Source organism: Ambystoma mexicanum, chromosome 3p (assembly GCF_040938575.1).
Source record: "Ambystoma mexicanum isolate Mex_15411 chromosome 3p, UKY_AmexF1_1, whole genome shotgun sequence".
NCBI classification, from domain to species: domain Eukaryota; kingdom Metazoa; phylum Chordata; class Amphibia; order Caudata; family Ambystomatidae; genus Ambystoma; species Ambystoma mexicanum.
Window position 1 is genome coordinate 1008353186 of NC_090925.1, and position 24604 is coordinate 1008377789.

The following is a 24604-nucleotide window of genomic DNA, read 5'->3' on the forward strand; positions in this document are numbered from 1 at the left end:
TCGCCCTCCTTTACTCCACCACAGGGTCCGATCCAAACGACGAGCTCCAGGACACCCCTACCAGCACACCTGCAAAGAGGGCCAAGACCAACGGCCAAAGACCCTCCACCTCAGCTGCACGCATCAAGACACGGAAGCAGCACAAATCAAGTGGCAGCACAGAGGAGGGAACTCCAACAGGCACCCCAGCAGCCAGCATGCCCACAACAACACCACCACAGGTCCCCCCAATGGATGCCAAAGTAGGCACTGCTTCTGGTGGCAGCAGCACCATACGTGACACTGCATTAATGGCAGCATGCTCCGACACAGAAAACGGGGATGTCGAAGTCAGATCCATCCATGACCTGTCACAATCCCCCTGTCTGTTCCATCCCGTACACCATGAGGATACCACGCAGGGGCACCCACAAGACGACGACTGGCCATCCCCCACAAGCCCTGTGGCAAGGCAACATGAGGTGATCTGCCACTCGGTGACACCACCGCAAATGGCCATGGCCCAGCAGAGGCAACAGTCCCTCGACCAGGTAATCGTGCAACAGCAGCAACTGGCCACGCTCCTCAAGGACCATGCCGATGAATGTGGGGGCACTAAGGCAGACATAGAAACATCAACTGAGACACTTAGGGCAGAAATGGAGAGAAGTACAGAGACACTAAGGGCACAAATGGAGAGTAGCACCGAGAGCCTGAGAGTGGAAATGGAGAGAAGCACCGAGAGCCTGAGAGTACAAATGGAGAGAAGCACCGAGAGCCTGAGGGGGGAACTGCATGCGACGTCCAAAGACGTATGTGCCGAACTTGCCGCAGTGCGCCGTGTGCTCACTGAGCTCTCACAAACCCTTAGGGACATGCATGGACGTGAGCAGGCAGAGACATCATCTGTTGCAAGTTCCGTCCAGGGCAGCCCCCAACGTAGATCTGGGGGGAACCTGCGCTCCACAGGCATGGGTGCCCCTGATACCCGCAGAGGGGGCTTGCAATAGCGACTGCCCACTGACAATGAGCATCTTTGGACACTGGTGTTCAGGGGGGAGGTAGGAGGGTGGAGGGGGTGTGTTGGGCTCACTTGGGTGGCGGGTCGATAGGGTGTTTAACATGATATCACATATGCCATAAACAATGCACGATCATCCAATGAGATGTGTGGACATTGATCTTTGTGTACGAGGCCATTATAGGCGTACAGTCCATATTGTGCATGTTCCAGACACACACAGTGCCACGAGTCCCGTGTCCATGTATCAGCCACCAGGCGTGAGTGCTAGAAGCATGCATCTATGAGATGCTGACGAATGTCACGGCCCTCCTGTGCCTCGCAGACTCCTTGAGGTGCTGCCACATCCCCACCCTCATCATGACCATCTTCAGGTGCTTGCAGTTCTGCGTCAGGGGGCATGGGCACATTTCTACGTACGCACATGTTGTGGAGCATGACACATGCCATGACCATCTTTGCAACCTTCACATGGCGGTACAGGAGTGCCCCGCCAGACCTGCTGAGGCAGCGGAAACGAGTCTTCAGTAGGCCGAATGCCTGTTCTATGACTACACGGGTACGTGAGTGGGCATGGTTGTAGTCCTCCTCATGCTGGTCCCGTGGGTTCCGGACTGGTGTGAGGAGCCATCTCTTCAGTGGATACCCGGCATCACCTGTATGTGGACAATAAAGGAATTTTGAATGCCATTGCTACGTACGCACCCCCCCCCCTTCCTGCCAGGTCATTGCCGCATCACATACCCCACATCATCATGCATGAAATGAGACTCACCGAGTAGCCAGGATCTGTTCCCTGCGTGTCGCTCCATGTAGCGTGGTATTGTAGAGTTCCTCAAGACCATAGAATCATGGGTTGATCCAGGGAATCGGGCACAACAATGTGTAATGATCCTGTTGGAGTCACACACCATTTGTACATTCAGAGAATGAAATTGTTTTTGGTTGCGGTACTGGGCCTCCATGGCATGTGGGACGACCAATTCCACATGGGTGCAGTCGATGGCACCAATGCAACCCGGTATGCCGGCAAGTGCATGGAATACCACTTTTGTGTTGGTAATTTCCTGCTCCGAGCGTGGTAGAGAGATGTAGTCGTCTGCGTGCTGCAGGAGGGCATCGAGCACTTGCAATAGTGTCCGTGAGAACAGTGGCTGTGATATGCCATGCAACTGTCCGACTGTGTGCTGGTAGGTGCCTGTGGCCAGGAAGTGGAGTACAGACACCACCTTCAGTAGGGGTGGGATGGCGGTTGGGCTATCTATCATGCTGACAAGGTCAGCCTGTGTCATGTCCACAATGGCGGTTATGGTGTCCCGGTCCAAACGGTAGAGGGTGTGGATCTGCTCATCAGTGAGGTTGAACGGATGTGCTCGGAGGCGTGGGATTGCGGGCTGCCTGCGTCGTGGTAGTGGCTGTGCTGGCGGCCCTTGCTGGCCCTGCCTTGCCCTCCTCCTCCTCCTGCGTCTCCTCCGTGCGGCCGGTTGTAGCTGGTGTTCGTCTTCTTCTTGAAGTTGGAGTACTTGCAGTGCTATCAGGTCCCCCAGGGCCAACATAGCTAGTCCTGCCGGTAGCATTTCGGAGTGGGTGTGGTTGTGGGAGGAGGCTGGGTGTGCAATTTATGTGTTTTCAGGCTGTATGGCCTCCACCTGTGGTGATTCATTCCACCTGTGCAAGCTGCTCTCCCCTTTGGGCGAGCACGTCCCGCACACAACGCTGCAATTCGACGAATGGCATCTTGCTATTACAATCATGTATTTGTACCCGATGGCAGTGTAACATTGGTTGATATGTTCATTCGGCTATGGTCCCATTGTTTCACATACTATCTTTGCAGTCGCGAACAGACTTCTGAAGGGTCAGTGGAACGTAGTACTCGAGTAACGGTGGACCCTCATGCAACACTGTACCGAGGTTCACCGACGGGCGGGGCGTCCCATTTGTGAGTGAAGGCAGTTGCCATTTTCACACACAGCCGCACTAGATGGATTAATTTGTGATTTCAAGCGGCCACAGATGCCTTTTCGACGTGATGTTGCAAATGAGGAATTCGAAGGGCGGCGCTTTCGGTTTTCAGCTAGCGGCGAGGAGATGCCCACAGGTCTGACTGCAAATATAACGTTCTATTGTTCAATGTCCTTGGGACAGGGGCCATGGCGAGGATGCAATGATTGATATGAATAGTTTGGGATGCGCAATAGCGAAGTGGGCGATGAGGCCGGACGTTCCCAAATACATGTTACTTCACAACACTGGGATTACGGGCTGGGGCACAGTGGATTTTGCAGGCTGCATAACGCACAGACTCAATGGAAATTTCACATGTTATGTGAGTATGGAAACAGGCGTTTTCATTACGGGATGAGGGAATGATGTATGGATGCATGGACAGATGATTTGATACAGAGTTTGCCATGTACAGGGCTTCTTGGAATCTATCCGCCTCCCCTGCGCTATGTGATGCAGGGCTGCCATAGTGGGACCATCGTCTATCTGGCCTTGTTGAGCCCTCCCTGTCTCGACGCGCCTTCAGACACTTGTGTATATGCACGTTACCAATCCCATCTGATGGATTCTGTTTTAACAGACGCATGCACAGGTACACTCGTTTGTGATAGTGTTTTCACCTCGATATAGATAGTTATGATTCGCAAGTGGTTTTTGGGTGGTGATGATCCTTTGGAGTGGGCTAGCATGCATATGGCTGTGGATTTGGTGTGATCATTGAAGTGAGTAATTCAAATATAGTTCTGATGGCCATACTATTCTTTTTCATTTCATTTGGTTGACAGGTATTTCCTCCCCTTTTGCCACTGCCATCTGTATGCCACTCCTGCAGATGGATTTTACTCCCGACACCTGCTGCTTCGTGTTAATCAGTGGAGCAGCATTACGATCTTATGGGACGATCGCCAATGGGCCACATGCCCTTACGCAGTACTAGTGGCTAGGAGCAACATTTCGGCCTTTCAGCTGGACTAGTGCCTCCCTATTGGGACGGCCCTGCGGTTCTAGGCGCTTCCATGTTGCCTTTTCGTATGAGAATGTAGCCCCTGTGTACCATGAAGGAACAGGGCGTCACACAAGAAGTAGCTGGTCATTTATTGCGGATGCAGCCCACAATGGTGAAATGTATTTTGGAGTTCATGGCCTAATGGCTGTATGGGCTTGGTGAATTTGTTGTGCATTAAATTTCTATTCTGATATGAACCGTGTAGCGTTCTTCTTTGCAAGTGATGTGGCATATTCCTATTTGGGGAGCGATGTATTGTGAGGAGATCTGCATTGGGTTCCAGCTTCGGAGTATAGTTGCGTGGTACTGTGCTGGGCCCGTTTGCCTACGAAGCCCAGTGAGGTCAGGGATGAGGGCTGCCAATATGACTGTTTTGATGATGTCATGCTCAGGGGCGGGGGATTAGCTTTTGTGTAACAGATGCCGGTCAGCCAGTTGGATTGGTGGAATGATGTGATTATCGGAATATTGCTGGTCTCAGGTGCCTGTGTTTGCGTGCGTTTCTTGGTGGGAGACTGAGGTCATGTCCATTTGTATAGCTTCTGTATTCGTGCCATCTGTGCCCTGCAGCTCCCATTGGCCCCTCTTGAGATTCATTTGTTCGTTGGCAGGCATGGATGACTAGTACATTTCACTGGTTGCATTGTGTGACTTCATTGCACCTACGGGGAGTTGTACAATGTGGCCAGGGACCGGTGTACAGGCACTCAGTAGGGCCGTTTACGGTTGGTTCGCGATGCCGTACTTCTCACCATGGCGGAATGGTACTTTCCGCCGTGCTTGATGGCGTTAGGTGCATGTCCGCTAGGGTCAGAATTCGCGTACCGTTGCGCCATGGTGGTAATTACGGTTTGGCATGGCGCGCGCGCGCGTACTTGGTGCAGTTAGCGTTGGCGTTCACTACGGTGTCGCTAATGGCATCGTACTTTGCGGTGACGGGTCATGATCGCACCGAGCGCTATTCGATGGCGGTATTGCATTTCCGCCATCGTTTTTCGATTTCCGCCAGGGTCGTAATGAGGCCCAATGTCTTTTTAAACAGGTTTCCCTCAGTGGGGTTCACTCTCGCCAACCTTTCCAATATGCAGTTCATGTATTAACTTTTCACCATGTGGGATTCGCTTCCCTTACATTCTCAACATTTTGTCGGTCAAAGACTTTCGATTGCACTGGGATTTTGCTCGACCTCCTGTATGACCACTTTGACCTATCTTGCCGGCTCTCTTATGGCCTTCTGTTATCTGTAGTCATATTCGACATGGGATCGACCAGGGTTTCTCGAGTCAGCACCCACGTGGTGCCAGTTCCCTCTGAAGCTGGTCTTCCCTTAACACCTATACAGTTCTTTGAACTCTTCTTCATATGCCAATTTGCGACTTTCATTCAACACAGCCCAGTTCTTATCGGTTCTCCACTCGACTCACCGGCTGTGATGAACCGCCTGGCCTTCCTTGGATCTAGAGTCAAGGCTGGTACCACGCTAGCAGGAGATTCCCTCGTTCTGGTTTATCAGCGTGAGCATGCCCCGTGAACCATTGACATCTGTTGCATGACACTTGTGCTATTTTCCACGACCTTACGATTCCCTCTGCAGAGGTTCCGAGTCAAACAGGGCAAGGTCGCATCTCTCCTTGTCAGCCCATCGATATTTGCCCCCTTTCTCCTCTTTTTGAACTGCTGGGACTGGATTGCTATCTCATCATGCTGTCTGCCTCACTCATCTTGTGCTTGTTTGCTCCACCTTTTATCCCAGTATGGAAGGGAAAGGGCCGTCAGGTGTGGGTGATTCAGGTCTATTGCCTGACTTAGCCTGACCCTGGTATGGGGACACGTCAGATAAACGGCCCTGGTGTTAGTCCATTGTCTTTCGTATTGTGTGAAAGTGTTCGTGTGGAAAACGGGGGGGCAGTGTTTTGGAATATCTTATGTGGTAGGCTGGGGAAAATGTGTTGAAAGAAGAAGGGGGAAACTGTGTATCGCCTGCTGGTGTCCCACTCCCACTCTCCAAGGACCCTCCCTCACTGGTTCACCCCCAGGAACTGGATTCAATATCGATGGTCGTGTCCTGGCCACCTGGATGACAGATCCCCGGGCACTAGATAGGGAGACTGAGGAAATAAGGGATCCAGGCAGCAGTGATGAAGAAACAGTAATTACAGCGACAGCGGCCTATGAGAGCCGAGTGCCAACATGGCTCTCTCCCTGCAGTCTCTACTGTCTCTCATCCACATTCTTAGAATAACATTCTTAGAACTTAATGAGCTCATAGTGCAGCTCAATGTTTAACTAGGATCGGGTAATACATTTTTATGAACTTGTTTTAACTTACACTTACATCATAACAGAGACACCTTCAGGTTTCTCACAAGACCCACACCAAGATGTCCCTTCCCTCCAGACTCATACTATTATACCCCCCTCCCTCCACACACCCAGTTGCCACATGCAACTCTCCAGACCCCATCAAGATGGCACCATCCCTCTAATCCAGACCCCCACTAAGATGCCCCATCCATCCTCAAAACCCATGACATGGTGTCCCCATCCCTCACCCCAAGAAGCACCACCCAAGACCCCAAGATGCCCTACTCTCTCCATTCCAGACCTTTCAAAAAGAATTGAAGGAATTGACATTGGCTCTGGTGTATGGGGACCATCTGAGGTCTATACGAGCCAGCCAGTCCCCTTTCTGCAGTATGTCCCTCAGTAGATGGATGCCCTCCATCTTGAAGTGTCTGTATACTAGAAACGTATTCAGTGTTCTGAGGTTGATCACTGGCCTGATATTGTGTTTGCCGTTCACTAAGAACATGTTGCTTACAAATCCTCCTTGTTCTCTGACAACTGATCTGATGTCTTTCTTTAGCTGTAACTTCTCTATCTCGCCATCTAGCAACAATTTGTCTTCCTTGCTGAGCCTGCTCGGTCTTGGAAGGTATTCCTGCACTGGTTCTTTCCAAAGGTGTAAGAGGAAACTTCTACTGTCTGTAAAACTCAGGAGTCAGAAGATATATCTCTCTACTTTTGTATATGCTGTGACACCTTCCCCCCTACCGGCAGGATGAGCATGTTTTGTGTGTACTTTAGCGATAATTGATCCCTCAACTGTGGGGTTTTGTTGCAGATGCTTGGCATTGCCTCTCCAGTGTCTGCCTCTACCCCTTCCCCTGGATGGGAAGAAGGGGTTGGCTCGCCGGTCGTCCTATTCTCTCCAGTAAGTTCTATCGCCAGAGGGCCTGTAGTGAGAGTAACGGCTGGACAAGCGGCCTCTGTCTCTCCCAGCCCTGTCGGAAACCTTCCTCCTGAAGATGTTCTTTAGGGAAGCTTGTGCTTTAGCTAGTGTGCCATATGTGCTAGCAAACTTTGCCATGTCTTTGATGAATGTTTCACCGAACAATTTACCCTTGGCAGCTACTGCTCCTTCAGATGGGGCTAATTCTCCTAACTTGGAGTCGATCTTCATGAGGATGGAGCACCTTCTCTCCGTTGCGATGGAACCATTTTGCATTACCTAAAAGGCAAATTGCCCTCTGTGCCCAGCCTGAGACGACTAGTAGGTCAATAGGTTTCTTTCTCTGCTTGGCTTCCTCCGCCAGCTGCCATATCTTTGTGATTGGCCCTACTACAATGAGCAGTTTATCCTGGCACGTCTTGCAGGAGCAGTCAATGCCTTTTTTAATGTCTTTACCGTACCTTTCCATGAATATCAGCATGTGGTCATCAATCTACGGTGTCTCGGCCACCCCTTCCAACACCTTGGGTCTGGGGAATTCCGCCCTCATCTTGTTTCTCCCCTTTTTGCTCAGTGGTGCCCTCAACCTTCTCCTTAGATATGCTGTGTTATTGTCTGGGGCTTCCCATTCAGAGGATGTTGGATGAATTAATACATCTGGGTCAAATTTGTCCTTTTGAGGCCCCTTGCCCGTAGCCTTGCTCTTTTTTTTTTTTCAAATTTAGTTTTTATTGACAATAGGCAGAAATAAGGTCGGGCCGAACATCCGACCCGATCAGCAAATAACATCAGAAAAAAAAAACACATTGTCGGTAACATTTTCAATTACATTTTTCTTAACTTCTTTTCCCGAATCCCCCCCTCCCACCCCACCCCCCAAACAATTAACAAGCAAGGTTTAGTGGTGTTACAAGTATATGAAATTTCGGGAAGTACAAATGCGAGCCATTCAGTTATTAAGAGTAGCACTGGGAACAGTGGGGTTCATATGAAAGGTAGGTGAGCGGAAGCTAGGCCAGGTCTAAGAGGGGGGCGAGTGAGGGCCCGCCAATTATATACAATTACACAGGTCTGCGTGACCAACAGTAGAGCGGAGACACAACACTCCTCCCAGGTTCTCCAGTTGTTGGTGGGCACAGAGTGGGTCCAGTTCGTGCAACTCAACCATTCAACCCTCAAACATGTATACAGCTTGGAAGTGAAAAACAGGCGGTGTTAGCCGCAATGGTTAACTCAGCAGAGTGCGGTGGGATGAGTGTTACTAAGAGTCAACGGATCAGGCGCACTCTGTTATGAGCCTGTACAATGCCCCTTCTATAAGCGCATGGAGACACAATCATCGTGCAGAAGGACTGCCATCCATTCTTGTACAAAATCTGTCATGGTATCATTCGCTATTGCTGTAAGCTTTTCGTACGAGAATATCATCCTAAGCTTATGAAGCCATTCTTCCTTGGAGGGGGCCTGGCCGCTCTTCCATTTTTGGGCAAGCGCCAGCCTTCCAGCTCGCAGCATGGCACCAATGACTTTGGGGTAAAGATTTGTTTCCGTCTCCGGCAAGGGGATACCCAGCAAGACTTCTAGGGGGTGCAAGGATGGACCGAACCCCTCAATATCTTTGATCCAGCTAAGTAGTTCCGACCAGTAAACCTGTATAATAGGACATCCCCACCACATGTGAAACCAGGTTCCCCTTTGGTGGCAACCCCTGGGGCAGAAAGGAGATACGTCTCGGAACATTTTGGACAGCAAGGATGGAGGGCGATGCCAGGAATGAAGAATTTTGAAGCTGTGTTCCATGGCAGCCGTGTATAGGGAGCCCGCGAAAATACCTTTAAAAACGGCCCTCCAGCTATGGTCATCCAAGGGCATCCCCAGTCTCTCCTCCCATATGCGTTTAAAGGGTTGTCTGCCCTCTAGGTCGGACGTTATCAAGACCATATAAAATTTGGACAGCGCACCCTTACGTGATGTACTCTTGGCCAGGATGGATTCAAATGGGGTGAGGGGGCGGCTCAGCTGTTCGGACCACCGGGGTTGGGACAAAATCCCCTTCAATCGTAAGTATTCAAAAATCGTGGGGGGCTTATCTACCAGGGCCTCAAGCAAGCTGCCATATTCTATGAAGCCCTCCTCTCGTGTCAGCTGGGAGACTCTTTCCAAGCCCAAGTCGGACCAGGCCTGTGTGTCGGGGAAGCCTCTTGTGCTTAGGTCGATAGGGGGCCCCCAGAGTGAGGATAGCGGGGAAGGCCAGGTGGTTAGGGGCTTGTTGGCCCTGCTAGGTTTCCATAGCGCCCACAGGGCTGCCAAGGTGGGGTGCATTTTTAGCTGGAGTGGGAGAACCTTAGGAGAGGCCCAAAAATAATCTCTAACCTTTTTCGGGTGGGCATGGATGTCTTCTATGTACGTCCAGTATGTGCCCATGTCATCTCGCATGTGTTCCAACATCACCCTGAGCTGGGCTGCCTTATAATAGAGTCGGAAGTCGGGGAGGCCAAAACCACCATGTGTCTTTGGGAGGGTTAAGGTGGAGGATTTGATTCTAGGTCTCTTACCATTCCAAATAAAATGAAGGACACGGGACTGCAGTGTTTCAAAGAAAGTCTCGGGTATCACAACAGGAAGTGCTGCGAAGAGGTAGAGGAGGCGGGGCAGGACATTCATCTTGATTGTGACCATGCGATCCAGCCAGGAAAGCGTGAGGGGAGCCCATCTAGTAAGGTCGCTGCTGATACGGGTAAGGATCCCTGGGAAGTTGCACTGGAATAGCTGTGACAGGTCTCTGGGGATGGTAGTGCCCAGAAACCTCGTGGATTCTCTTTCGATTCTGACCCCTAGAATATCGGAGTTGCTTCCGACATCCAGGTCGCTCTGGCCGATGGGCATGATGCTTGATTTGGAAGTGTTTATCCTCAACCCGGAGAAAGAGCCAAAGGTGTGTATAAGGTCGAACAATCGGGGTAGGGATATCTGGATATTGGTTAGGTAGCCCAGGATGTCGTCTGCAAATAGAGAGAGTTTGAAGTCGCACTCCCCACATCGTATACCCGTGATTTCTGGGTCGTTCCTGACCGCTATAGCTAGAGGTTCCATTGCCAAGGCATACAATAAGGGTGACAAGGGGCATCCCTGCCGGGTGCCCCTGGTGAGGGAAAAGGGCTCCGAGGTGTCTCCGTTAACTAACACTCTCGCTGTGGGGCTGTTGTAGAGTGCTGCTACCCACCCACAAAAATTGTCCCCCAAGCCCATCTTCCGGAGGACCTTGCCCATGTAGGGCCACTCGACCCGGTCGAATGCCTTTTCTGAGTCGAGTGAAAGGAGGTACCCTTCCACTCCCTGCCTGGATGTCTCGTGCATGAGGTCGAGGGTTTTCCTTATGTTATCGGACCCCTGGCGCCCCGGGATGAAGCCCACCTGGTCTCCGTGCACTAGGGTGGGGAGGAGTTTTGCCAGCTTATTCGCTAGGAGCTTGGCCAGTATCTTAACATCCGTGTTAAGAAGAGATATGGGGCGGTAAGATTGACATTGCGCGGGATCCTTACCCTCCTTATGCAGAACTACAATCATAGCTGACATCATTGTGGAGGGGAGGGTGCCTTGGTTTAGCGCGGCATTGAACATCTTGGCCATGAATGGAGCGAGTGCTGATCTATAGGTCTTATAAAACTTGACTGTGAAGCCATCATCTCCCGGGGCGGTGCCGCTCTTTAAAGAGGATATAGTGTCGATTATCTCCTCTGGGGAGATGGGGTGTTCTAGTGCCTCGGCTTTCTCAGGGAGAAGGCCCGGTATGGGGAGAGAGTCCAGGAATTGGTCGATGTCTTTCCCATTCCCAGTATATTCTGAACTGTACAATTTTTCATAGTATAACCTAAATTGCTCTGCGATCTTGGCGTCCCTCGCGGTAAGGTTCCCTTCCGTGGTGCGAACCGAATTGACCCTCCTACTATTCCTGAGTTCCCGAAGTCTCCAGGCAAATATCTTGTCCGCCTTTTCCCCCTTTTCCATATATTTTTGTTTCAAAAAAGAAAGCTTCCTTTCCGTTTGTCCCACTTGAAGGTCGGCTAGCTTAGCTCGCAACCCCTGCAATTCCTCCCATTGCCCAGGGAACATCTGCGTTTTCAGTTTTCCCCCTGGTTGGATGGCCGCTATCTTGCCTTTCAGCTGTTTCTCCTCGTGCTCCCTCACCCTCTTCCTTCTGGACCCAATACTTATGAGTGTGCCTCTAATGGTTGCTTTAAATGCCTCCCATACTCCCATGGTGCCTACCTCTCCATTGTCGTTCAGGGCGAAGTAATCTTCTATGGCTACCAGGATGGTTTGGCGTATCTCCTTATCTTGTAAGAGGAGGTCATTGCACTTCCATCGGGTTTCAGCTACCGGGGCGGGGGGGAGGCCAATCTTTATCGTCACCATATCGTGGTCTGTCCAAGGGACAGTCTCTACCCCCGAGCTTGTGACCTCTCCCTGCAGCGATGAGTCCACCAGGATGTAATCTATGCGTGAAAAAGCATCGTGAGGCTTGGAGTAGAAAGTGTAGTCGGGGTTCCGGCCCCGTACAGTGACATGTGTATCGCACAACCCCAGCACCCCATTCACTTCCTGAAAGGCCTTCGCCAACTTCCTATGGTGACGGATGTTGGGGCAGGGATTTGCAGACTTCCTGTCCCTCTCGGGGCAAAGCACCATATTAAAGTCCCCCCCCACCAATAGGGTGCCCTCGGAGAATGCCAATATTGTTCCTCTCATACCCTCCCAGAAGGTGTCTTGTGCTTCATTCGGGGCGTATATGCAGACCAGGGTGAACAAGCGGCCCCGCACCTCCCCTTTCACCATGAGATACCGACCCTCTGGGTCTGCTTTCGAGGCTTTAAACCTAAAGTGGGCCCCAGGGGCTACCAACAGGGCAACTCCCCGCTTCTTCGTTTGTGAAGAGGCCGTGAACAAATGCTCTATGGTTTTGGCCTTGAGCTTAGGCTCTTTACCTCGAACCCAATGAGTCTCTTGTACAAAAAGGAAATGAAGACGTAACTTCGCAAACTCCCTTAGGATCAACGACCTCTTTGTAGGCGAGTTGAGCCCACGGACATTTAGTGACCCCACTGTTAAGGATAGGAGTGGATCATCCATGAAAAAAGATGTCAAGGCTCATAACTCCCTTCCCTGAATCGCAAGCGTCGCAGTTCCCACAATGTCTTTGCCGCCCACAACAGGCTCGGAGGAGCCCCCGGGGCGCACGAGTAACCCAAAAACTTAGCGCGCAACAGCAGTAACCCCAACACCCCAACCCCCCCTCGTCCCACCCCCCTCTCGCCTCCCCCCTGATCGCCTGGTTGATTCGTGACATTGTCCGGACAATCCAAACCAGGCCACTGGTGTCTCCCCCCTCCGGGCTCATATACTTCTTTTAACTTATGATTCGAGCCCCCCCCTATCCCCGGTTACAATACAATTCACAGACTACTACATCCCCTTCCGTTCACCTAGTCAAGTGTCACTTGCTTCGTGAGGCACCAGCGGCTCGTTTCCACCGTTCAAGGGAGCTGGAGACGTTGGGGCCACTCTCCTGTACTTTCTTTGGCCTCGGACTCTGCGCCTTTCCTTCGGTGCTTTGTTCCCTTTCGGACCTGTCGGGGGTCGCACACAGTTCTGGTCCTCCGTTTCCATACTTGGATTGTCTAATAGTTCGCCCGACACTCTCTGGATATCGTCTTCCGTGATCAATGCGTACTTGTAGCCCTCGAATTCAAAGGAGAGTGAAAAAGGATACCCCCACCTATACCTGACTCCCCTGGACTGGAGCATCTTCGTCAGGGGAGCACAGAGTCGGCGTCTCGCGAGGGTAAAGGCCGACAAATCCTGATATATCGAGATCCGGGCTCCTTCCCACTCCACCGGCCCCTTCTTGCGAGCTAATTCGATGATCCTGTCTTTTTCCGAGAAGTAGTGAAAGCGGACTAACACCGATCTGGGGCCTCTGGATGGTGCCCCTGCTCTGTGGGCTCTGTTGATGGTGGGTTCGCTGGTGTTAGCCCCTTCAAATAAGATTCCTATTACCACATTAACGGCCCTGATAATGTCTGCCTGCGTTTCGCCGTCGCGTTTTGGGAAGCCCAGGAAACGTAGGTTGCAACGACGTTCTCTATTCTCCAAATCGTCCATTTTTAGGGCGCATTTTTCTTCCCTTCTCTCGAGCTCCGACAAGCGCATGTCAAATTGGGTTTCAACGACGTCGGCTGAGGCTGTGTTGGATTCCAGTGCCTGGACCCTATCGTCCAAGTTATCCACCTTTTTGTCTAGGGTGTCTAATCGTAATGTAATGTCCGCTCTGAAGCCCTTAATTTCTTCCAATAGGGCCGCCATACCTCTGGTGACTGAGTTTGCGTCCATCGGTTCCTGTTGCACCTGGGCCGCCATTACGGGGGGCGTGCGATGAAACTTCTGCAAGGATTCCCTCCAGTTCATAGGCCTTAGCCCCAGTAGGCCCGGGATGCGAATCGCGGTGCTAGAGGCAGCCTCGGAGGTTAAAGCGGCGACTCCGTTCCGCGAGGGACTGGGGGCCAAAGAGCTTCCCTCTGTGGATGGTGGGGGAACTATTCAGGCCAGGCCTTATTACGTAGGTGATAGCCTCCCGTGTCTCGTGCTCTCCGGGCCAAGGGTTTAGCGGAGGTCCGCCCGTTTCCACCCGCGTTGATCCTTTCCGTTGTTACGTTCGGGGGTTTGGGGGGCTCACCTCTTGTGCCCCGAAGGGGCTCACCGGGGTCCGCCTGCTCCTGCGGGTGAATCCCTGCTCCTCTCAGTGCGGGCCCTGTCTTGGCCGCCCGTCGTGATATGCGCCTGTCCTCTTCTCCAAGGAGCGAGCCGCGGGTCTCCTTCACCAGAAAGACCCGGGCGGGGGGAGGAATCCACTGGAAAGGGGCACGCTCAGGCCCGGGCTCGTCGTAGATTTCCGCGGAGCCGCGGCGCCGCAGGGAGGAGGGGCTTCCGTCCCGCAGGGAAGTAAGTGCTCAGAAGTTCGGACTGGTTCCACCTACGAAGCTCAAATTTGGGCTGGGGGTGCCCGACACCTTCCTACAGGCTTGGGTGGTGTCGGTTTCTCACTCCTTGGGCGTCGGGGGGGGCTCAGGTCCCGCGATCTGTGCCCTGTCGAGGAGACGAGCGGAGATGCGTCAGTCCATCTCTGCGCCCCCTGGTGGATCCCGCCTTGCTCTTTTTTGCTTCTCGTTCTTTCTGTATCCCGCAACATTGACTTTTCTGACTCCTGTCTGCTCTTGGCCTCAGAATTGTTGATGCTTATGCAGCTCACCTCAGAGGATTCTGCTGAGCTATCCCGCCCATGTTTGGCCCATGACCTTGCCTTTCTCTTGCCACCCCTTCTCCTGTGTGGCGAACCAGGTGGTGTCTAGGTGCTAAGTACCCTGTGGATCTTCTTTCTTCCCCCCTTTTCCCTGCATGCCTCTCTCCTCAACTCTGCCATGCCCTGAGAGAAGGCCACAAGGTCTTCCATAAGGTTGTATACGAATTGTTAGTTTTACAACTGTTCGAATTACAATTTACCTTTTCACAATTGAACGAATTGTGAAGGTCAATTGTAACATAAATGTGGGGGGAAACCCCCCACAACCCCCACCCAACACCAAACCCCCCAAAACCCCTATATATATATATATACAGTCATTCGAACAATTGTAAACAAACAATTTGGGTAATACCTTCCATAATGGTCCTGCTCTCCCGCATCAGGCCTCCATCGGCACTCAACTCTCTGGACAGCCTGGCTCATTCTGATGCCACCTACGTAAGGGCCATCAGCGTTCTCTTCAGAGTAATCCCTACTCATGCTACTTGTCTGTGCCGTCTTTTGTTGCAGAATACTTGGGCTGCCCCGTGTCGGGCCTGGGCCGGCGTATTGCGCAGTGCGCGCACGGGCCTCGCAGCAATGACACGCGGGTGCCGGGAGTGTGTAGAACCTTCCTTTATTTAACTGCAGCGGCAACTGCCGAACTTCCCCCCCGCCCCTCCCCTTCCCCTGACGTCACGTCCGGGACGTCCTTACGTTGCGGCCGCAACGGCGGCCAGCCCCCACATAACGATGCGGGCGGGCTGACATCTCCCCCCTTTTTAACATGAGGGGTGCTCCTATCTCCTTACCCCATTTCTTCTATCAGGCGGAGCGGCTTGATGCGACTCCTCTGAGGGCGTCTCACCCTGCACGGTGTCGAGCAGTCTCTGGCAGGGGTTGCACCGTCCTTTTCTGTCTCCGACTCCTCGGCGTCTCCTTGGTATGGTTCCTCTGAAAGGCCATTTCCGTCACTGTCTCTGTCCCATTCCCACCGCTCTCCATGATGGGGCCTTACCCGCTTGAACTGTGAACTGTTTCGGGTTATGGACGTGCAGTCGCTTCTTTGTGCTGTGACCATTGTTCCTTTCTTATGAGTGATGATGAGGGGGTCGGGTGCGAACGTCGCTTCTTCCTTCCTATGCTTGGGTTGTCTGACCCATACCTCATCGCCTGGCTGCATGGGATTTTCTCTCGCCCTTCTCTTTCTGTCCGTTGCTTCCTTCATTTGCGCCTTGTTCCTCTCGTCGTTGACTCTTGCTTCTCGTTCAAGGCTTGTCGCACCCTTGGGTCTTGGGTCCTCTGGTAGCCTTGTGGTGATCGGCCTCCGGAATAGCAGGTCTGCCGGTCATATGCCGGTGGTGCTGTGTGGCGTGTGACGATACTCCCTGAGCAGTTGATTGAGAGCCTGCTCGAAGGGTTTGTTTTGGATATGGGCAATCTGTAGTGTTCTCTTGATGTTGGTCATGAATCTTTCGACCATGCCATTTGCCTGAGGCCATCGGGGTGTTATCCTTTGGTGTTGGAATCCCATGTATCGTGCAAACTTTTGAAACTCGTGGCTTATGAAGGTGGGGCCGTTGTCTGACTTTATGACTTTGGGAATCCCGTACGCTGACAGCATCCGGTCGAGGGCGGGGATAATACTCGATGTTGCGCTGCTGTCCACAAACTGGGCGTCAGGGTATCTCGAATGTTCGTCCATGAGTACCACGACGTGTGTGCCGTCATTCAATGGTCCGAACAGGTCCACTGCTAGCTCCTCCCACACTTTAGTGGGAAGCGGTGACATTTGTAGCGGATTTGGGTGTGGCGGCGGGGCTACCTGTGCGCAGATGTGGCATCCTCCTATGATTGTTTCTACTAGGCTGTCAAGCTGCGGGAACCACACCTTCTGCCGGAGAAGCCGTTTCGTGGCCACTATCCCGCGATGTCCTTCATGGGCCAAGTGTATCGTCCTCTCCCGGAGTGTCCTCGGAATGACGACCTTGCACCCTTTTAGCAGTACCATGCCCCCCACCACTGTCAGTTCGTCACGGACTAGATGTAGTCCCTTAACTTCTTCCTTGACTTCGTCCGCTTCTGCCTTCGCTTGCTGCCTCATGAGGGCCCTTTTGTCTGTTAGAAGGCAATGTCTGACGATGCGTAGTGCGGGATCTGATTCCGATTGAGCTGCTATCTCTGCCCAACCTATGGGTAGCGGCTGTAGGTGGTGAATGACATAGTTAATGTACGCATCCGCGATGGAGGGTTGAGACACCGTGGATGCCGTGGGGTGACGAGAGAGATAGTCGGCTGGATTGTCCTCCTTTCCGGGCTGGTGCTTTACCGTGAACTGGTAGTCTTGTAGTCTCAAGCCCCATCTGGCTATCCTTGGTGGCATGACGGCTTTGGGGTTTCCGTAGATGGTCAGGAGGGCCTGGTGATCCGTGACTATTGTGAATCTCTTGCCGAAGAGGAACAGGTGAAAGTATTCGCAGGCCCATACTACCGCCAAGCTTTCCTTTTCCGCCTGGGAGTATGCCTGTTCTGTGGTTGTCAGACTCCTGCTGGCGTACGCGACTATGTGGACGTTTCGCGAGTCTTCCGGATCTTTTTGTGTCAGGATGGCACCAAGGCCTACCGGGCTGGCGTCTACAATCACCTCGGTGTCACGTCGGGCATCGTAATACGCCATGTCCTCTGCCTGTGAAATGGCGCTTCTGATGGCTTCGAACGCCTCTTGACACTCCTTTGACCATACGAACGGAGTGTCCTTTCGCGTGAGCAGTCGAAGGGGGTTGCTGACCGTGGCATAGTCCTTTAGGTATCTAGAGCAATAGCTGAGCTGGCTAGGCCCAGGAATGAGCGCAGATCCGTTGTGTTTACGGGGGGGTGGCAGAGTTCAGCGCTTCTACCTTTTCCGGGTCCGGCCTCATGCCTTTCTCCGAGAAGATGTGACCAAAGAACCTCAGCGATCCCTTGGAGAATTCGCACTTCGCCTTGTTTAGCGTGAGGCCGGCCTCTTCCATCGCCTGACATACTTTGTGGAGCGCCCTGTCGTGTTCTTCCTGCGTTTTGCCGTACACCAGGACGTCATCTGAATAGTTCAGACAGTTTGGTATGTGTCGAATTACTTTGTGAATCTCTTCTTGGAAGATCTCGGCCACCGAAGAGATGCCGAAACTGAGTCTTTTGTACTGAAATAACCCAAGGTGGGTGACGAACGTGGTGATGTATCTAGATTCGGCTGCAATTTCGATCTGGTGATATCCTTTCGTTAGATCCAGTTTTGAAAAAACTCTTGATCCATGTAGGAGGTGGATCATATCTGTGATCCTGGGCGCCTGGTGTCTCTCTCTCTCGATGGCGGTGTTGGCTCGGCGCATGTCGACGCACAAGCCGATGGACCCGTCCGGTGACTTTTTGGGGACTGGGACGATGGGTGAGACCCAGGGGGTGGGCCCCGAAACTGGTTCAATAACGTCCATCTTGATCAGTTTATCCAGTTCTTCTTCCACTTGTCTTTGAATGTTAAATGGAATACCGCGGTAGTGTTGGGCTACTGGTTTAACGAGTGGGACTATGTGCAGGTGTACTTTCCGGTGTTTTAGTTTTCCTAGGCCGTGGAATAATTTAGGGAAAGTCTGTTCAATTATCTCCGGCTTGGCAAAGTACTTGTGGGCCATCAGCTGATAGAGGATGTGTACAAGGCCCATCTCCACGGCTGTCCTGAAGCTTAGGATGCAGCCACTGTCAGCTTCCGTTCTGAGGATGTGTAGTGGGATTCTCGCAGAGTGATCTTTGTGAGAGCACCATGCTGTTATGGTGCCTTTGCACGGTAGAGGCGTCGTGGATCCATACGGGTAAATGTCTATTTCACCTTCTTGATTTTGGGAGGTGGAGTCAGTGCTTCATAAGTTTGTTCATTTATGATGTTCACCGTGGCCCCGGTGTCTATGAGAAACTTCACCGGCGTGTTGTTTACATTCAATGTGAGTATGGGACTGTGCTGTGTGGCTGTCGTGTTACTCTTGACGGCCCACACGTAGCCCTTTTTTCTCAGGTCATCCCCTGAAGACGGGGTGTCGCTGCTGGTGGGGGATCGCGTTTCTATGTAGCGGACATATCGTCTTCTGTGGGAGCGACGCGTGTCCTCTGACGAGCGCCTGTCGTCCCGGGAGTAGTGGCTGGATCTGCTGCTGTCCTCTCTTTTTGTCGGCTTCCTGTCGCTCTCTCCTCTGGGTTTGGGCGGGCTCTGCCGGCTATATCGGTGTCTATCTTGAGTTCGGGGTCTCCCCTGTGCAGTCATGGGGGCGTTCTTGCACGTGGCCCTGAAGTGGTCCATGCCTCTGCATGCGGCACATCGTTGTCCCAGGGCCGGGTAGTCCCCGACGTGCGGATATTCGTAACCGCACTTGTAACAGGTGGCCTCTATGCGCTTCCCACCCTGGCTGGGGCTTGCGTATAGTTTGTTGACAGATTCTGCGGGTTCTCCTGGCTGTTGTATGGAGACTTTCCCCAGGTTGTCCAGTTGTGAGTCAACAGCGGCCTCCATGCGAGCCAGTGCTAGGATCTCTTCGAGTGACCTTTGTTTTTGCAGGAGCTGTTTACGAAAAGGTTGCGAGAGGCAGCCTGCGATCACCTGTGATCTGAGAGCTTCTTCGTTTGAATATCTGTGAAATTCGCAGTGTTTTAGTTTTATGCGCAGGCGCATCACGAAATTGTCGATGGATTCGCCCTTTTCTTGCCTGGTCGTGTGAAATACGTGACGTTCATAGTCGACGTTTGTGTCTGGAGCGAAGTATTCAGATAGTTTAGTGTGGAGTTGACCGTAGGTTACTGTGTCAACGTCGAGTAGCCCTCCGGCTATGTCTCTCACTGCTGGCCCAACCGCCATGAACAGCGTGTTCTTCAATCTTGCGTCATCGGTTAGTCCTATCGCCCCCGTGTAAAATTTGAAGTCCCTGAGCCATATCGTCCAACGGGGCCCCAAATTTGAAGTGTCTCTAATTTCAAAGGGGTTTGGCATGTGCATCACCTGCGCTGCTCCTCCTTCCGTGTGAGGGGGCGGATTGTTGCCTTGAGTGCCGTCGCCACCTCCTGGCGAGGCTGCTGCGGTGCTTGCTCCTCCTGTGGATGAGGCAGGCGTGCTTGCGGTGTCCGACATCTTGACCCGCTTACCGCCGACCGGTGTGCCTCTGACGGTGGGGTGTTCCTGCACCCCTGTTGTGGCTGTGGGGCTGTGCCTGTTCCCGCTCCCCTTCTGTGGCTGTGGGGCTGTGCCTGCTGTTCTTGCACCCCTGCTGTAGCTGTGGGGCAGTGTCCGTGGCTGTGGGGCAGTGCCTGCTGTTCCTGCACCCCTGCTGTGGCTGTGGGGCAGTGTCTGCTCGTGTGGTGCGCGGGGTACAGCGTGGTCCGACACCGCCCGTCAGACGTTGGCGGCTCCCCGCCGTCACACGTTGTGGAGGTGCGCCGACGCGCCGAGCCGCACGATTGCGGACCTCCACACGGCACTAGTGGGCCGTATTACCTCGTCGCCATTGTCGGGCCTGGGCCGGCGTATTGCGCAGCGCGCGCGCGGGCCTCGCGGCAATGACACGCGGGAGCCGGGAGTGTGTAGAACCTTCCTTTATTTAACTGCGGCGGCAACTGCCGAACTTCCCCCCCGCCCCTCCCCTTCCCCTGATGTCACGTCCGGGACGTCCTTACGTTGCGGCCGCAACGGCGGCCGGCCCCCACATAACGGGCGGGCTGACACCCCGTCTCTTTATTTTTCTTCGTAGCTAGGCAGGTCTGGTAGCAGATATTTCCTAGTTTAACTTGGGGCTGTGCCCATCTATAGGGAGCTTCTCCTTGGTCTTTGACCTCTGGAGTGATTGCAGTTTCTCCTGGGATTGTGCCCATCACACACACCTTTTTGCTTGCAGGATTAATAACCAGCGGTGTGCCCCTGCTACCAGCAGGTGGCGTGCCTTGAATGAGACTTTGTCGTTACTCTCTGCAGAGACTTCTCTCGCTGCGGATGTTTCCACCAAGACACTAATTGCACCAATAAATCATTCAATACACTTTTTCACCTTTGAGACGTATCCTCCCGTGTCTAATTCCTCGGGCGGTTGTACATGAAAGTACCGCTCCAGCATAGGTAACCCCTTGGAGTCCAGTCACGCTCCGAGCAAACGTCTGTGTTCTACTGCTGCCTATTGTCTGCTGAGCTCCGGAGCTCAGCCCCCTCAAGCTCCTCCTCTCTTGCGGATAAGCTCAGTCAACATCATTTATGCGCATTAATCTAAAATAATAAACATACCCATCAAAAGATAAAGTCAATTGACTTATCTCAGCTGCTCGAGCAGCAAAGAAAGAGGAAGAAGGAAAGACGCCAGGTTTTAATATTGGACTGGAGGTCCTTTTTTTAGACTGTTGGCGTGGTGGCCCGCCCCTTGTCTTCCGGGCGGGTTGCACCGAGTACCGGGATAAATCGGTTTTGCAGTAACGTTGCGATCATGCAGCAGGCGGGCCGCAGGGGGCACCCTGCGGCATCCGGATCACCGGACCTGGTTACAGGTGCTGGGGGCACCCAGCCAAAAGCAGCCTCAGCTCTAGGGGTACTCATGCCGGGGCTGCGACAACAGGCCGTGGTCACATGGCAGTGCAAACATAAATAACACAGAGTCAGAGTTGCCACTTCTTGGGGCTCTGCTGTAGTGCCCCTCACTGCCAGCAGAGCCCCTTTTATTAGGATGAGTCATGACAATGGGCCTCATTACGACCCTGGCGGAAATCGTGGTGCAATATGCACCATGGAGCACGGCGGAAAGCTGCCGATACCGCCATGGGGGTTGGCGGATTTACCGCCCCATTCCGACCTTGGCGGGGCGGTAAATCCCCATTCCCCATTTTACCCTTCCCCATTCCCATTTTTGCCCCATAGGGCATAATGGGAGTGGGGAAGGCGTTAATTACGCCACCGTAAAATACGGTGGCGTAATTAACAACAAGGTCCCGTAGCGCCATGGATTTCTCCGCCCGGAAAAACCAGGCGGAAAACGCTCCATGGCGCTACGGGAACTCGTAGTGGGGCGGACGGGTCCGCCGCGAATACCGCTGGCGTAAACCCACTCCGCCAGGGTCGTAATGAGGCCCAATGTCATGGCTTGTTTTCTTAAAGGGGCAATACAGCCCGGGTTAAATGGGCTACACACAACACTTGGGACAACGCAAAGTGTTTAACCAATGAGAAACACACTTCAAATATGCAGGTTTTCATGGATATTGTAGTCTTTGACAGAGTGTTTAAAATAATGTTAACTGTTTTGGCTGCTCAAGAAGTAAAGTGTTGAGTTGAGCATAATGAAAATTCCCAGTGCTAATAGCGCAGGGAGCTCTTGATTCTATTAAAGACAAGGAGGCGAGCAATATGCTTCATCTTCTATTTATTCCTGTCTGCAGCAATTTCAACAAATAACCACATTTTCAATCTTCTAATTGAAATAAACTTTTTTTGTTATTATTTCTTTTTAAAAAAACTACATATCCCATCAGTCTTAGGTCCCTGTAACCCCAGTCTCCTGGTCATGTGACCGATCCCCTCCTCTTCCTGTGCTCTTCCTCTTCTTGACTGCTTCCAACTGCAATCACGCCGATATAGAGCTGCCAACTAGGCCAATAGTCTCTGAACTTTGATCTCTCAGTCATTACGATCCAACGCATTCCAACTTGCGGTTTCGAACTTGACTCGCTCCCTTTCAGGTCAATTTCAACCGTTCTTCTGTTCATCTCCTAATGGCAGAAACAACAGTACATGTTTAGGACGGCGGATACACACCCTATTCTGGGAGGAATCCATGTAAGTCATCTTGAAATACATCACACAAAATTATTCATCAATTCACTTCCCCTCACCTATGTATCATGTATCTAGGGTGGGAAAGTAATGCTTGCCTCCTTGCCTTTAATAGAATCAAGAGATCCCTGCGCTATTAGCAGGGGGAATCTTCATTCTATGTCGGAGGTGAGCATTATCCTTGTTCAAAGCTTCTTACTACAGCTTCTGCTAGAGTATTAACTGTTTTAAAATAAAATGTTCTAAACGTGGTATGACTAGCCTAATCCGGTGCTTTCAGGATATCTTGCAAGGTCGCGCTTTGCCCTAGCGTCTTTGAAGCCATCGCACCCCTGACTGAATGCGCTCCAAATTTAGACATATCTATTCCTGCTAGGCTCATAATTTCTCTGACCCATCTCGCTTTGGTGGCTGTTGCTACGCCTTTATGAGGTTTCCTTCGCAATTGGGTTGTCCCCATTGGTCTCAGCTCGGCTGTTCTACTCTCGTATTCTTTTATGCATGCTGCCACACACCACTTGGGATGCTCTTGCATGTAAGGGTAAGTTATCATAGAAGAATCTGTCTTTGTTCTCTTGGCCAGATTAAAGGTCACTCTGTCTGGACCATATATTTTCCTATCCATTTCTAGCGCTCTGACATCTGCTACTCTCCTACTTGATACCAGGCATAATAGCAACGCTAATTTTCCCGATAGTCTTTCTAACGACAGGTATCTATTACTGGGCCACTCTGCTAGCAGCTTTAGCACGACTGTTACGTCCCATAAGGACGTGTACTTCGGTTGTGCCGGCTTCCTAAACTTTATTCCTTTTAGAAGTCGAATTACTACCACATTCTCCCCTACTGGCACACCTTCTACGGGCATGTGTGCCGCTGATTTCGCGGATCTATATACTCCTATCGTTCTATAGGCTTTCCCATCCTGTAGGAGTTCTGCTAAAAAAATCAGTATCTCCACTAAAGGGGCAGAAATGAGATGAACACTTCTCCTATTGCACCATCTCGCCCATCTGTTCCACGCTGCGTCGTAGCTCCTTCTAGTCGAAGGGGCCCATGACTCAGAGATGAGGTTCACAACCTGTGCCGAACTTCCTGGGATATTCCAGCGTCTCCTGCTATCTTGCACGCCATCAGCGGTAGAATCCCCTTCACTCTCAGCGGGTGAAACGACCCAACTGGGTCCGTGAGAAGGTTCTCTGCTCCGGGAAGAATTCTCGGGTAATCTGACACTAGCTCCATGAGCTAGGGAAACCATACTTGCGCTTTCCATATTGGCGCTACCACTATCAGAGTCGGTGTTTCTCTGCACACCTTTGCCAGCACTCTGCTCATCATCATGAAAGGTGGGAATGCATAGAGCATCTCTCCTCTCCAGTCTTGCAGAAAGGCATCTACTCCCGCTGCTTCTGGGTCCAGCCTCCAGCTGAAAAAATCTCTTCTTCTGCGCATTCAGTCTGGATGCAAACAGATCTGTTTGTATTGGTCCCCAGCGCTCTTCTATCTGCTGAAAGATCTCTCTGTCCAGCATCCAGTCGCAGGAGTCTTTTACATGTCTGGAATTCTAGTCCGCTACTACATTCAGTGAGCAGGGTAGATATTCTTCAATACTGAGGTCCCTGACTCTAGGCAGGAGTGCCAGAAATCCTTGGCTATCTCTGCTAATAATGTGGACTTCGTCCATCCTAAATGATTGATGTACCTGACTGCTGAAATGTTGTCCATTTTCAGCAGAATACACAAATTGACTTTGTCTTTCATGAAAGCGTTGATTGCAAATGATCCAGCCAATAGTTCTAGACAGTTGATGTGTAGTCTGAGTTCTTCCGAACTCCACCTGCCTCCTGTTTGGAGCTCTCCGCAACAGGCTCCCTAGCCTGCTCTGCTGCCGTCTGACTCTACTACTATGTCGGGTCGGTCGCCAAAAATGGCTCTCCCTTTCCATGCTTCCATGTTCTGTAACCACCTGGACTCTTGATCTAGGGGTACTAATTGGTGGTAGCATAGGCCCGCTGAAGGTGTCTTATCTTCAGTCGCTGAAGCGCAAAGTAAAGCAGCGGCCCTGGGAATATCGCTTGTATCGATGCTGCTAGCAAGCCTACTACTCGCGCTAATGTTCGCAGTGAAATAACTGTTCTGCTTAGGCAGATTCTTATTTCTGTTTTTATATCTCTTATCTTTGTGCTCGGTAACTG